Source organism: Apteryx rowi, unplaced genomic scaffold, assembly GCF_003343035.1.
Source record: "Apteryx rowi isolate R43461 unplaced genomic scaffold, aptRow1 scaffold_144, whole genome shotgun sequence".
Taxonomy (NCBI): domain Eukaryota; kingdom Metazoa; phylum Chordata; class Aves; order Apterygiformes; family Apterygidae; genus Apteryx; species Apteryx rowi.
Window position 1 is genome coordinate 1,479,009 of NW_020447686.1, and position 13,719 is coordinate 1,492,727.

The following is a 13,719-nucleotide window of genomic DNA, read 5'->3' on the forward strand; positions in this document are numbered from 1 at the left end:
AATAGTGGGAGACAAAGCACTTAAAAGAAGGAGAGGGTACTTAGGAACAAACTCTGAAGGCTTATCAGCTTATAGTGATGACATCAGATGAGTTCATACCTATTTTTCTGCCACATGCAAAAAGCAGAATTATAGTTCAGTTGCCTGCAACAGTAAAAGCAGAAATGAACCACATGCAGCTTTCTGGAAGAAAAACAACTGCCAGCATATTATAAGAACAATTTTAATGTACAAAGTCATCTTCTTCATTTCTGTTAGCTTGAAAGATAAAAAGACATTGGACTCAAGAAGCAATGCTCACCTTGGGGACATTATTTAACCGAATTAGGCAGTGGCAGTCCCAGTATTCCTCAATTCTACACAGAGGCACGTCACTGACTCAAATCAACAAACTGTAAACTTTTTCAATATTTTAAATGACTATCCCTCTCTATTTTAACCCATTTAATAAGGAAAGACAGCAATAGGAAAAAGTTTTTCCCACTCTCACTAGGACTTGCTGAAAACTTTCCTGAAGAAAATTTCAGCATCTCGATGCTTCCCCAAAGCTGAAAGGTCAAAGTATCCGGGAAAAAGAATTTTAGCAATATTGAAGCAATTCCACCTGAACATTTTATTTACATACAGTTGAATCATGTTATCGTAACAAATATTATCATAGATAAGTACACATTTATTCTGGCATAAGTTATAAACAGTGCTTCATTATGAAAGTTGAAACAGAGTTCTTTCATCTTACTGAAACAAAGTAGTGCAATAGTTTTTCAGTGAAAATTTCAACTGAACACAGAAATGTTTTGACGGAGTATTTTTCCAGACCTTTTTCTACAATCTCTGCTTACCTACAACTGTAGAGATTTATCTCCCCTGCTGGGGATAACAGTACTGCTAAGCACAGCCTGGCATTGAGGCATGTTTCCAGTGCGATGGATATGCTTGTGACAGTAAGTCAATCCAGCTGGCTTTGGGCAAGACAGGGGTTTCCGTTCATACTCCAATATAAAACTTGGACTGTTAAAAATAAGTCTCAACAGTTTTGTCCTTTTAAAAACTTAACTTCTTTGCTATACTTCAGGCTTAGTCCTAGATGGGTATTTGAATCCACATTTTGTTTTACGCTACACCATTTTTAGTCCTCTTGAATAACTTGTATTAAATTCAAATTCAAAAACTTGCTTTAACCCTGCATAAATCTCACCTTGATAGACAGCGCTATTTTTAAATGATGTCAGATTTTTCCTAGTACTTCTTTCCTTAAAGAAAAGTTCCTGTGTTACAAGGTCTTTGAGGCCACCAGGTAGCGCAAAAAAGTATTCCTGATTTGGTCAAATAACACCAAAAATGTCACTAAACACACAAATACTGTGCGTTTATGAACATAAAAAAAAAAAAAAAAAAGGACGGCTGTTGTTATGCTTAAACATGTTTTTCTACCCTAGAAACCAATTTCGTAAAAATGACTTAATGGATTTCTATGTTGAACATGCCTCATTTTTATGCAATATTTGCTTAGCTCATAAATCAGAGATTTTATCTTTTCTAACCTCCAGCCTATTTTCATATACTGGCCTGTGACACTCAGTAGAAGTTCTTTTCATTTCCTACATTACTCCTAGGACTAAAAGCAAGTAACGTAAAATCAAACCAAACCAACAAAAAAACCCAAACCAAGCAACTCACTCTCAGATAAAATTATGTCCTCAAGGAATCCTGTGCAACTTTACGGGCTGCAAAGTATACGTTGCCAATATTTGGCTTTCACAGAGATACCCAATTTATTACAATGCATGGACTCTCAAAATCCTGAAGACTATTTCAAATGCCTTCCTCCTCATTTATCCCTTTGTCCATCATCTGAAATAGTAGTAACCACGGTACCACTTTACAGCAACTCAACAGAACTGCCTGTCCACTACCAAAAAAAAGCACTATTATACTCTGAAAAGACAGAAAAGGGATAGACTAAAAAAAGATGCAGTGATAGTCTAGTTTTATGCTTTCAGGATTTCATACAAACAAAGTTTGCTCAATTTACATATTAAAAGACTTAAAAAAATTAATTATCATGGTTTTGTAAAGTTCAATGGGGATCCATAATTTAAGGTCCCTTGTTTCCTGGCTTCCTTCCTGGCACACATTCACCAAATGAGCAAGCTCCATAAGGACCACTTAGAGAACAATCCTGCTGATGCACAAGGCACAACACCGTCTAAATTTTGTAACTGCAGTACCGGAATCAATAGAGGCACACAAATAAAAAGGTTCAGAATCTTTAAATCAGAAGAGTAGAAACACACAAGAGCAAAAACTAGTCTGCTATTTCTGAAGTCCTATTTTAAGCCAATCATTTTTACCCTGCCAGATGAGGTACTTCAAAGATGAAAATCATCATGTACCTTCCTCCTAAGTGAAAAGTATGCTAACTTTTTGGTATCCAGAGGCCAAGAGGATTGGGATCAAGGTGGTTATCTCCCTAAGGTCTACCGCATATAACAAAGCAGAACACTCTACTAATTCTGCTTTAATTTCATCTAGCTGTTAGAAAATAACCTATATGGATTCCTATCACGAGAATCATACACACTCAAGTTTAAGGATCCGCTACACAATTGTACTGCGGCACAGCAAACTCTCATCCATTTCACTGGAAGCCTTAAAACACTGAGTGCATTTCATAAAGCTGTATCACCTACAAATATGTTTACAAGGGAACCTCAGTTTATATTTTTAACAGTACAATTCTTACAACTGCAGAGAGAAGCTAGAAAATACAAATCCTAAAATTTTAAAATCAACCAAAAAGAAAGCAAATGAATCTCCTCCGTCTGTAACCTGAGGATTTTTGTGGGACTTGATCCTCAAGATTTTAGAGGCACAGCAGTCTTGATGCTATGAATCTTACGGTTGTTTAGAGAAATTTAGTTAAAAGCAGCAGCTAAAAGTGTAAAATACTTGCAGATGGCATGAAGACTGAAGTCAGAGTAGAAGTTTTGGGCCAACAACTTCTACAAAAGCATCCAAAACCAACAAATTCACATGGTTAAATAGTACGCTTTTACTTCTAATAATCTGCTGTAATTTTCAAAGACAACTACCAACCGAGTCCTCCCCTTCTGCTCTTTGCAACATATCTATGAAAAATAAAGATAGTTTGCAGATGATACCAAAATATTTAGAAGTCAGACCTCAAGCCAACTGTGAAGAGTTACAAAAGCATCTCATTTTAGCAGGTATACTGGATAATAAAATGACATACAAATTTTAACATAAATATAGGCAAAATAATGCACATGGAAAAAAACAAACAAAACAGAAGCAACAGTATACACACAACAAGACACTATCGCTCAGGAAAGAGATCTTGTAGACATTATGGGCAATTTTATGGAAACTTCAGCAAAATACTCAGCAGCTGATAGAATATAAAAGAAGTAGAACATTTGGAAATATTGACAGAAAACAGAACAAAACAGAAAAGAATTACACTAGTACATAAAGTCATGAAGCACATAAATCTTGCATAATAAATGAAGTTCTGATCTGCCTCATCTCAAAAAAGATTACAGCAAAACTAGAAAAGAGAGTGAGAACAACAGCATGATCGCTGCTATGAAAAGGATGCCATACATGCAGAGACAACAACAAGGCTTTTGACAGCAGAAAGAATATGACATTCATATAGAACGCTGAAGATTACTAAATGTGACTAAGAAGTAGGGGGTAGCTGGTGAATTGCCACTCAGGAAAACATACAGAAGGCAGTCATGTTTGCTCAGGGAAAACAACTAATATGGGAAATTCAGGTGATGGTGAGGTGATTTAGGATAAGGTGATATGCTGAAGGTCAGAAATATGAATTGGTTTAAAATGTCAAATTTTCAACTGAAAAAATCAGAATATTTAACAGTCATCAAAATCACTAAATAGGTTCAGATGGAAACTCCTGAACAGAAAGTCTCCACCCCCTGAAGACTAGAAGCCAGAATCATTTGTCAATCAAGGGATATATTCCTGTCCTCAACTGACCTCTTTTCCTTCCCAACTTTAGGACTGCAATTCCTTACATGTAGCCTAGTTCTGCAACTACAGCTGGCTACAGATTCATAGGGACGTACTGGTCCTCATATTCAGCCATGATAAAGCTAACACTTTCATCTTTTATTTCAAAACAAACAGATTTCAGAGATGGGAGATTTGTACCACCTATCTTCAGACACCTAAAAGTGCCACTGGTGACTGAAAAGCACAGTCTCTTTAGTCTTCTTCAATGCCAAGGGAGAGACAGGCCCCTCCAAAGAATGATTCAGACCTTAAAAGGCACAGCTTTATCTCCTGGACATACAAAAGGCTACAGACTTTGATGAAATTATTGTACACAGGAATCCCTACAAGAATGGTGGAGTGGAAAAGTGGTTGTGCTCCACAGGGATGATTTAGCAACCTGGGAAGGCAAAAATGCTCAGAAACATGCATTTGTTCTCCGGCCACCCTCCCCTGCCCTTCAGGTTTTACATTCTGCTCCTCAAGACACTGAGGAAAGAAGGAAGGACAAAAAGAAAGTAGGAGAACAGAGAGGAGGAGGACGTGATCTTTCATGGTCTAGCAAGAGTCCAACCATTTCCAGCTTCATGGATGAGGTCCAGGTCCATGAGATGGATTTAATTCCATGTATTGCTCTCAAGCTCAACCTTCCTCCTTTAAGATGGAAATTGTGGCTTCTTACCACTTAGGTCTTTTAACACCATGGATTAAGCTGCCTGCTTGTCTCCTGCTGGCGTTTCCACTTTAAAGAGCTGCTACCGTGGGTTGCAAGGCCTTTGAAAGTGGCCTCACTGCACAGTCAAAGTAGTGGGCATTAAATGAGGGCTAAAAAGGAAAAAAAAAAGGCTTTCTAAACACTTCAATACAGCCACTTTCAAAGGCTTTCATGCCCTGCCCACCATGGCAAAGAAAAACTTCAGGTTTTGGGGTCCCCCCCAAATTATGACAGTTAAAAAAAAAAAAAAATCCAGGCTGGAAGCATGTCCCAGGATTAGCAGAGGGGATGAAAATGCACAAGAGAACTGGAAAAATACATACAAAGTGAAAAGTTTTTAAATGTACATGCTACAGCTCCAGGACCAGGCACACGGTCCTGCTAGCGCATGTTTAGCATGTCAATAAGGACTGCAGCACTGCAATCTGTAGCACAAGCAGTCCACACATAAGTGAGCTCTTGTACAGAAACCTCTCACTAGATAAAGGTCTGCTAAAAAACATAGGAATCATCAAGCTCTTGCTTGCCATGCAGCTCCCCACCTCGCTCCCGGGACTGCAAAGGGCATTTCTGCTTTTCCATTTGTGACGGCAGGTGGCCAGCAGCCCAGCTTCACGCGTTCAGGGGCCCCCCACCTCGGCGCCCCAAACCTCGCCATCGGGCCGCGGGTCACGATCAAGCAAACTGACGAGGAGAGGAAAACAAACATTGCTTTCCTCACAGCAGTAAGAGGCAATGCATAGGAATACTGTGCTATCAACCAATACAGCTGTCAGGGAAATCCTGTAATTATCATGGCAACCTTTTAAACAAATAAAATGCAAGGCAGTGCTGAAGTCCTGAATCATTAACTGGGTACACACCTACACTCCAGTTGCACAGGGGGGAAGGGAAGGGCCCAGCAGGAGACCAGAGGCACAGTTAGAGGGGTTTGTTTACAAACCACCACAGTTGCAGGGTTGAAATATTTATATAGCTGTTGACAACAGCGCGGTAAGCTGTCTAAAAAAGGGGAAGGAATAATAGACAAAACTGGACTAAAGGTAGGCTTTGCTACTCTACAAGGCCATTACTTCCCCTGCCTCAATGTCAAGGAGTCTCTCAGAGAAAGCTTCCAGCTGAAAGCTTTAAAGCAGAAAGCAAATACACTGAAATCCATCACTGAATATCATATTCTGAGCTCTTGACGCTAAATGGAAATCTTGTCACTTTACAATTTAATGTTTGTTTCAGCCTGTAAGTTCAGAACGCTGTCTATAGTATATATAAACCACAAAAACAACGACAGATTCAGGAACCGGGGTGAAAAGAGGATTTTGAGCCATTTGGCATACAGGAAAAAGTGACTGTGTGTGTGTCTCTCTCTGTTTCTCCCTTTTATTTATCAGAACTAGAGCTAAGCTCTTCTAACTGGCAGAGTTGGTGGTATCACAAGCGCACCAGATCCGATGCCAGGCTTGCAGCTCCAGGAGTCCTGTGGGTCTTCTGCAAAGCAGCATGATGAATTCTGCACAAGGCTGGCAATTCTCAACAGCTTTAATAAAAAACACTAGCACAAAAAGCGCTCTACGTAATTACTATTCCTTTGTATTAGTTATAAGGATTTTTCATTTAATCTCTTGTTGGAAATAGTCTTCCATTTTCACAGCCCCCAAATTTTCCTTTCAGCACGCTCAAAATACTGAGCTAATAACACAGAACCTGACATCACCAATGTTGTCAAAGGGAGAGCTTCATGTTGTAACAAGTCTTCTTTAAAAAAATAGAGAGTGATGAGAAGATTAAAAAGTTAGCAGATTCAGGAAAGGAGATGCATAATTTCTTCCTTCTCAACTACCCTCTATCCCAAATACAGCTGAAAAGTTTGTTTTTAAAAAGAAGACTTTGTACTTCATTTATCAATAACCAACAACTGTCGCTGCATTTGCTAGTAATGTACAGGAAGATTAGTTTAATTACTCTAGCAGTTAATACTATTATTACTTGGACTTGTTTTCAGCACTGACACCCTTTTAAAATGAGTTTTATTTTCACCCTCTTCAAATGAGTTTTAGTTTCCTCAGGCTATAATTTCTGCCTGTTTGCAGACAAGTTGCACTGCATTGGTTCACGCCAGTTAACCATAATACATTGTGTTAAACACAACATATCAAATGAGTCTCACAGTCAAAGGTTAAAAAAAAAGTTTTTAAAAAGAAAACCTATACTAACAAATTCTAAAGCAAGTGATTATATTCTCTTTTGCTACAATTGCGTAACAACTATGTGTTTTTAGTCAAAGGGGAACAAAAATCACTGGGCTTACCAAAAAAAAAGAAAAAGAAAGTGTTTCTTCCCTGAAAGAGAGAAAGAAAAATGTCTGAAGCCAGGGATTTCTAATAACATTAGAAAACAAGAAATCACTAATAGCTAATATTTGAAGTTTAAGCTTAGCAGTGCATCTAACCAATGACTGAAGAAATTAAAACCATATGTGCAYTTATGAATGAGGAACTTCATTTGAACACTACAATTCTTTTTTTCTTTTCTCTCGATACTACAAAAAAGGAACATTTTACAGAGCTTTTTTACAAATAAACATAGTATAGATTATTCCTGACATACTTGTGAACAAAAGAACAACATTCATTTACAGAAGAGGTGAGTTATCAGACATGAGTACCTGAAATCATATTATAACATTAATAGCTGTTTTCCTTGCCCCAAAAAATAATACTTGTAGTATATGTTTTTTTCAAGATGTTTATAAAATGCATACTTATAAGTGAAAAACTTGATTTGATTTTATGAAACATTCCATAAGCACAACACTATTCTTCAGGACGAGTAACTTATTAGTAAATACTAACCTAGGAAAATGAAGAAACTAATTATAAACAATAATTACTGCTTGTAAACAGACAGACTGCACACAGTAAGATATTACTGCACAAATAGCTCTGATTAAATCCACAGAACAATAAAGGGGAAAAGATACTACTCTGAATAAAAAGAGGTACCAGAGTTTGGCCTGAAATAATTTTACTACCAAGTATTTATATAGCAAATGCAAATATCATGTATTTAATACTGTCTCTACCCTCTGAGGCCAAAGCCCACCTAACTATCCATATAAAGTATACCTCAAGCAGGAAAAAAAAAAATTTTTTTAATCCCTTTGTCTGCTTGATTGCATATTCCACCTGGTCTTCTGATAAAAACTATTTCATTGAGTAAAGAATACAAATTTTCGCTTTGTCAGTTGGGCACAGGGATGGTAATTCTGTACACTGCCATCTCAGTGATATGAAAAAGAGTCTCTTAAAATAAAAATTATCTGAAAGCCTGGAAACATAAGACTGAAAAATTTTGTCTCAAACTATTTTCATGCATAGTTTAATTTGTGAAAATTAAAATATTAGCTCACATTTTATAGCTTGAAAAAGATGATATTTCTCACGATCAATCTTTGCTTCACCTCTTAACACACACTCTGCACACAAACACTAGCTTTAAACATAGCCAGTGAATAGGTTAAACATACACTGTACATATTCATACCCCACAGCATTTAAAAAAAGGATTTTTAATAATAATGTTCTATATCCTGACATAGTGTATAGATATAAAGTGATCCTGATATAGGGTTTGAAACTCTCAGATTGAATCAGTTGATTTTACTTAGAAAAGCTTAGCATTTAAAAACAACTGGTTCATAAACGGAAGATGTGTTGACATCCTCGCTCCAGGTCTTTACCAAGCATGTAGGCAGGTAACTGGGAGCTTGAGTCAAGCTCGTCTGAACAGCAAGCAGGCTCTGAGAAGTTGGGAGATGGCAACAGAAGTTTTGAGCCGTGTCCTGTACTTCTCCTTGAAGGGGGAGGGGGAAAAGGCTGGTCTGGAAGGACCTATTTAATGCAAAGCTTTAAAACTAGTTTAGCTTGCTACTAGGAAAAAAAAAAAAACTTTAAACATTCCTCAAAATTACACTATTGAAAGCTTTTCTAGGCAATAAAAACGTCCTTGCATATAGTTTCTTCTTTAGGACACTGATCTTTAGTCCTCCTCAGCTCATACACTTAATTTTTCCATCCACATCCTGTTTAAATACAAATATTTATATGCAATATTTATGGCCATTACAGGAAAAATAAGACAACATTTTCTTGCCATTTCACTAACGGTCTGCTAGCCTTAAAAAGACAAAAAATTAAAAGAAAAAAAGGCGCTATGTAATATATTGTATGTATACACATTATGCTCCTATAACACAGCTGAAGCCAGCATGTTAATTCAGGTAGCTAATTGGGTGGGATCCTGAAAGGTACTGAGCACCGTCAATGCATATGGCAGTCAAGGAAAGTTGGCTTTCCTTGATCTTTAGACTCTCATATGATGAGGCAGTGTTCTCAGATCCTCCCAGCAATAATCTGGCGTAGTTTGCTTCCAAAGTGTAATAAAAAAAAAGAACCTCCTCATTCCTTCCAAAATTTTACAGACTTCTGTCTAAATATCCTTTTCCTTCTCTCCAAAGCATTTAACATAAATCTTCACCATTCCTTGCTGAAGCTCCTCCTCAGCAAGAAAGTTAATGTGTCTCAGCACAGTGAAATCATTGCTTTAAAAGCCAGCCTGCTCATTTAATTATTCTGCTAGCTGTGTGTTCTCTCATTAAAAATGTATAAAGATCAGATAATTGCAGTAAGTATTATTATTAAGCATGTTTTCCTTGTTTTCATATAAAGGTTCTATTTTGCTCCCAAGACAAAGACCTGGAAATGGCAAGGGAAATGTTCAACTGAACTACAATGTCAAAAACTCTAGCAGCTCGCCTTCAAGAACACAAGGAACCACTGTGTATTCAGAAATACCCATACTTTTACAAGGGAATAAAATATTGTAATATTACTGTATGGCTCCTTCATATCTCAGATAGCCTATCTTGGTTTAGTTAAAGCCTCTGATAGGGAGTTATTTAGATCAGCTATTCTAATTCGTGTAAATCTTCAAACAGATCTGTTATAAACTTCACAGATTTCCAGGTTGACTCATTCTCTGTATTAAAGCTAGAAAGCACTACCAGATGACAACCCAGCTAAAAATCCAATTAGGGTACAGTACTTCTGAAACACACTGACCTATTTCTTTTTTTACTTGTGTTATTTTTAATATACATATACTCATGTTCTATTTCTGAAGAGAGCTATTTATATTTGTAAATTAATTCCTTAGCAAACAAGATGACATAAAATTCAAGTATTACACCCAAACAGTACATATTCACAGGAGAAATCTTGTTTCCCCGACTCCCCTGAGCAACACATATGGTATGCAGCATACTGCAGCAAACTCTTTAAACATTCAATAAAAGACAATGATCCTCCTACCTTGTTTAGCTCTGTCTATTCGGCACATTTCCAGCACGAACCAAAACATCTGATATACACAAATAACCGTCTCGCTCCCGTTGCATCATGACGATGAATAATTTTCGCGTGAAACAATTACCAGTGCTGCTTTCCTGCGCCCGGGCAGCCTTGTGCCTTATCGGGGGATTTTTCCTCAGATGATGAAGCAAAGACACAGCCTAAACTCTGTTGCTGAAAGACTGCAGCCCTCCCTTCTAACAAATCCCTCCCAGCATATGGCAGCCAATCACGCCCAAGTTCGTCAGTCCTACTGCTCTTAAACTGATTGTAATAGGATGATTGACACAGCAACACAGCACTTGTAATGTGTAAAAACAATGCACCCATACTGATGAACCAGGAATTTCCCTCGCGCAGCAAAGGAGTTTTGCTGGCGGGGTAAGGTGACACCTTCGTGAAAGAACATACACAGCAAAAGCAAACAACTCCCTTCCCCTCCATCATAAACACAGCCAACCCATTCCTTGCACAATCATTTTAAAAGCTTTCGTTAATCATAAATGCATAGGCAAATAACAATTTTTAAATGCTAGAACTGCAATGCTGCTATCCCTTTCATGTGTAAGAGTTAGCCCTGAAGCACTAGAACAGTATAAACCACATAATCTACCCTTTATTTTAATATGCAGCCAAATTCAGACAAATGTTTTTCCTTTTTAATACTGCATACCCTTACCGTGTAGTGGCTGCATTTAACAGCAATATATACATAATATCTTTCAGAAAATTTGAAACCAGTTACTATGGACTACAGGTATGGGATGCTTCCTGATGAAAACATAATCAATATGATAAATGTTTTAATATCCTTAGCAGACAAATTGTATTAGCACCATCCAAACTGTGGTATGTGTGATCAGCTTACAACTAATGTCCATTTGTATCAAGGTTCAGGCATAAGTACTATGATACTAGTTGCCATTTTCAGGTCCAACTGTTGGCAGCTTGATGTACTTTGTACACAATGCCTGGTGTTGACCAATTTTCTCACAAATTCTGCTTAAGTTTCAGGACAAGAAATCAAAGCAGCAAAGGATTATTGAGCAAGAGCTGCAAAAAAGAAAAATACAGAAAGGAACACAACCTGAAAGGCAATGAAAAATGGTGGAGATTGCAGTGCAATACTACTTTGGAAAATATTGTATTAAATGGATTGTATTGTACAAAAATGTGTAAAATGTRCATAAAAATCTATTAGAAGTTTAGAAACATGAATAGACAAGGGAACAACAAAGCTCTCATTCAACTGGCAGTCCTATCCCAAGGCCCCATTGTTTCCGATTGACTGTTTTGCATAATGTAAATAAATAAATAAATAAATAATTCTTCTATCCCACAAGTGAAAAACTCTCCTTTGGGCTTCATCATCTCTCATCCAATTTGCTAAAATCGCTTCCCCTCTAGCGCAGGGTGTTTGGGCCTCGGTCCCATCGCGGGCTGCGGCGGGCGGCTCTGTGGCCCCAGCCCCACGCACGCCAGCTCCCTGTGCCCACGCTGCCTCCCCCTCCTCCACCACCTCGCGCCTGGGGTTGCTTGCTCCTGCCAAGGAGACTCCTACCAGGCAGCCTCCTCTTTGCTGAATCACCCCCTCCATTTGCTCTATTCATGTGCTATTAAAAAAAAAAAAAAAAAAAACACACAACAACAACACTAAATAGCTGATTCTGCCAGGTCTTGGAAGACTCCGGAGACAGTCCACACTCTCGGCAGGGTTGGCGACTCCAGCTATTATTAAGGGGGCCTGGTGCTTCTTATTGGTATTTTCACATTCTTTCGACTTTGCCAAACTTGAACTGCCTGTGTTAAAATTTTCCGTGCTGGACATCTGCTGCAGGATTTATTTGTTTTTCTGCCAGAAACAGTTTGACCATTTCTGAGATAGCCTAGACAAAAATCTGTTGCTCTGCCATTCTTCTCACTGATTTACTGAGGATCTCTGGTTCCCCTGCCCTTGACAGGGCAGTCTTGAAATTTGACAGAGTGCTGATCTATTTTTTTACTTTTATTTATTTATTTTTATTTTTTAATCAAGGATACCCCTTTTGCTAGTCTTAAGGAAACATGCTCATATTTGGCAAAGCTGTAAAACCTGCTAGAATTCAGTCAATAAACACCGTCATATTTTTTTGAACTCCACAATGTAAATCTCAAAAATTCTTCTGCAGTAAGTGTCCCCCAACTCCTCCAAATGCCTGTATGCGACTAGAGAGGCACCGTCCAGACACTGCAACTAAGTATGTAATGGGCTCAAGTTGTAGGAGATTAGCAGGATTTCCCCTGTAACTGCTGCTCCCATCTGCCAAACCTCAGAGGCTGGAACTGCTGGTGGGACAACAGTCTCTCCTGCTGCTTTGTGACCCTTCCAGTAGTGCCCCAAGGACATACCGGAGGAAGACCCTTGAGAGAGAACTGCAGTGGGAGCAGGAGAAAGGTAGCATGGACCAACATGAAGCATGAAGTTGGGCAGAAGGAGAGACCAGAGACCAGGCGGACCTGGCAGGCAGGGAGCGAGGAGCAGAGACACACAGTATGGACAGGACAAAATGGAGAGGCATGTTCAGAGAGAAACGTGCCTGCTAACACACTCCCTCTTCCATCCTCAAGGGAGCCCACAACCTAAATCCCCTCCCCTCCCTCCATGGCCATTAAACTTCTGTGAAACAAATGTAAAACACGGCATGCTTTGAAGTTGGCAATGCTCCCCACTGTCATTGCTCCCAAATAAAGACAGCCCAACTGTCAGAAGCCTGGATTGTAAGGGCACCTCTTCACTGTTAAGCAGAGGAGGGCCATGGGGCTAGCGCAGGCACTGGCTGTACAGGTTTCTTAGCAGCTGGCTCACTCCCTGGATCTGTTCTGAATCATTCCCACTAGCTCCCATGGTCAATACCTGGATGCAGTACCAGGCACATCTCTCCAAAGGATGAACCTGTGCCAGACCCAGCTCCCTTCAGCCTATGCAGTCCTTTAAAACTCTCCCAGAAGGCCTTACACTCTCAAGAACGCTAGGGCATGCAACATCCTCAATTTCAAGCTGCGAGACCACTACACTAGCGGGCTGCAATACAGCCCTTATGATTATTTCAGGCGCCGCAGTGTAGATGCAAGCCAATCATGTTACCTGGCTTCAGGGCCAGCCCTCAGTCCCTGGCTCTCTTCTGTTCAGCCTCACGCACACGCCATCAAGGTCTTCCTGGTGAACCATACTCACACTCACCTGACAACAGATACTATGAATTTTTGGAGGAGGTTAGTTTGTTTCCAAGATTGAAATTAGCAAGTTAACTCAAAAACATTAAGACTAAGATGAGAAAAACTGGGATTCAACGTTGCCTGCACAACATTGTTTCAGCATCCTTGCTTCATAATGCATATGTTCAATCTTTACACAAACCACTGCCTCACTCCACGTACAGGACAATGTTATGGGAATGACTCAGGCCTGTGGTGAGTGACAGCTTTGTGGGCAGGACTCCTGCCTCCTTCCTCACAAAGCTGGAAGGTATAAAGCGAGTGAACAAGACTAGGGATCGCAGGAGGAGAAGAGCTAGTCTC

General features: G+C 39.2%; 1 protein-coding gene across 3 annotated transcripts in view; it reads right to left on the bottom strand.

The window, feature by feature from the left end:
- Positions 1 to 10,173, bottom strand: part of MBNL2 (muscleblind like splicing regulator 2) — a 94,001-nt gene extending 83,828 nt beyond the window's left edge. For all 3 annotated transcript variants that reach the window (XM_026058204.1, XM_026058205.1, XM_026058203.1), the window contains exon 1: positions 10,123 to 10,173. The gene's annotated coding sequence lies outside the window, so the exon portion shown is untranslated. The remainder of the gene's footprint in view (positions 1 to 10,122) is intronic.
- Between the last annotated feature and the right edge of the window lie 3,546 nt (positions 10,174 to 13,719).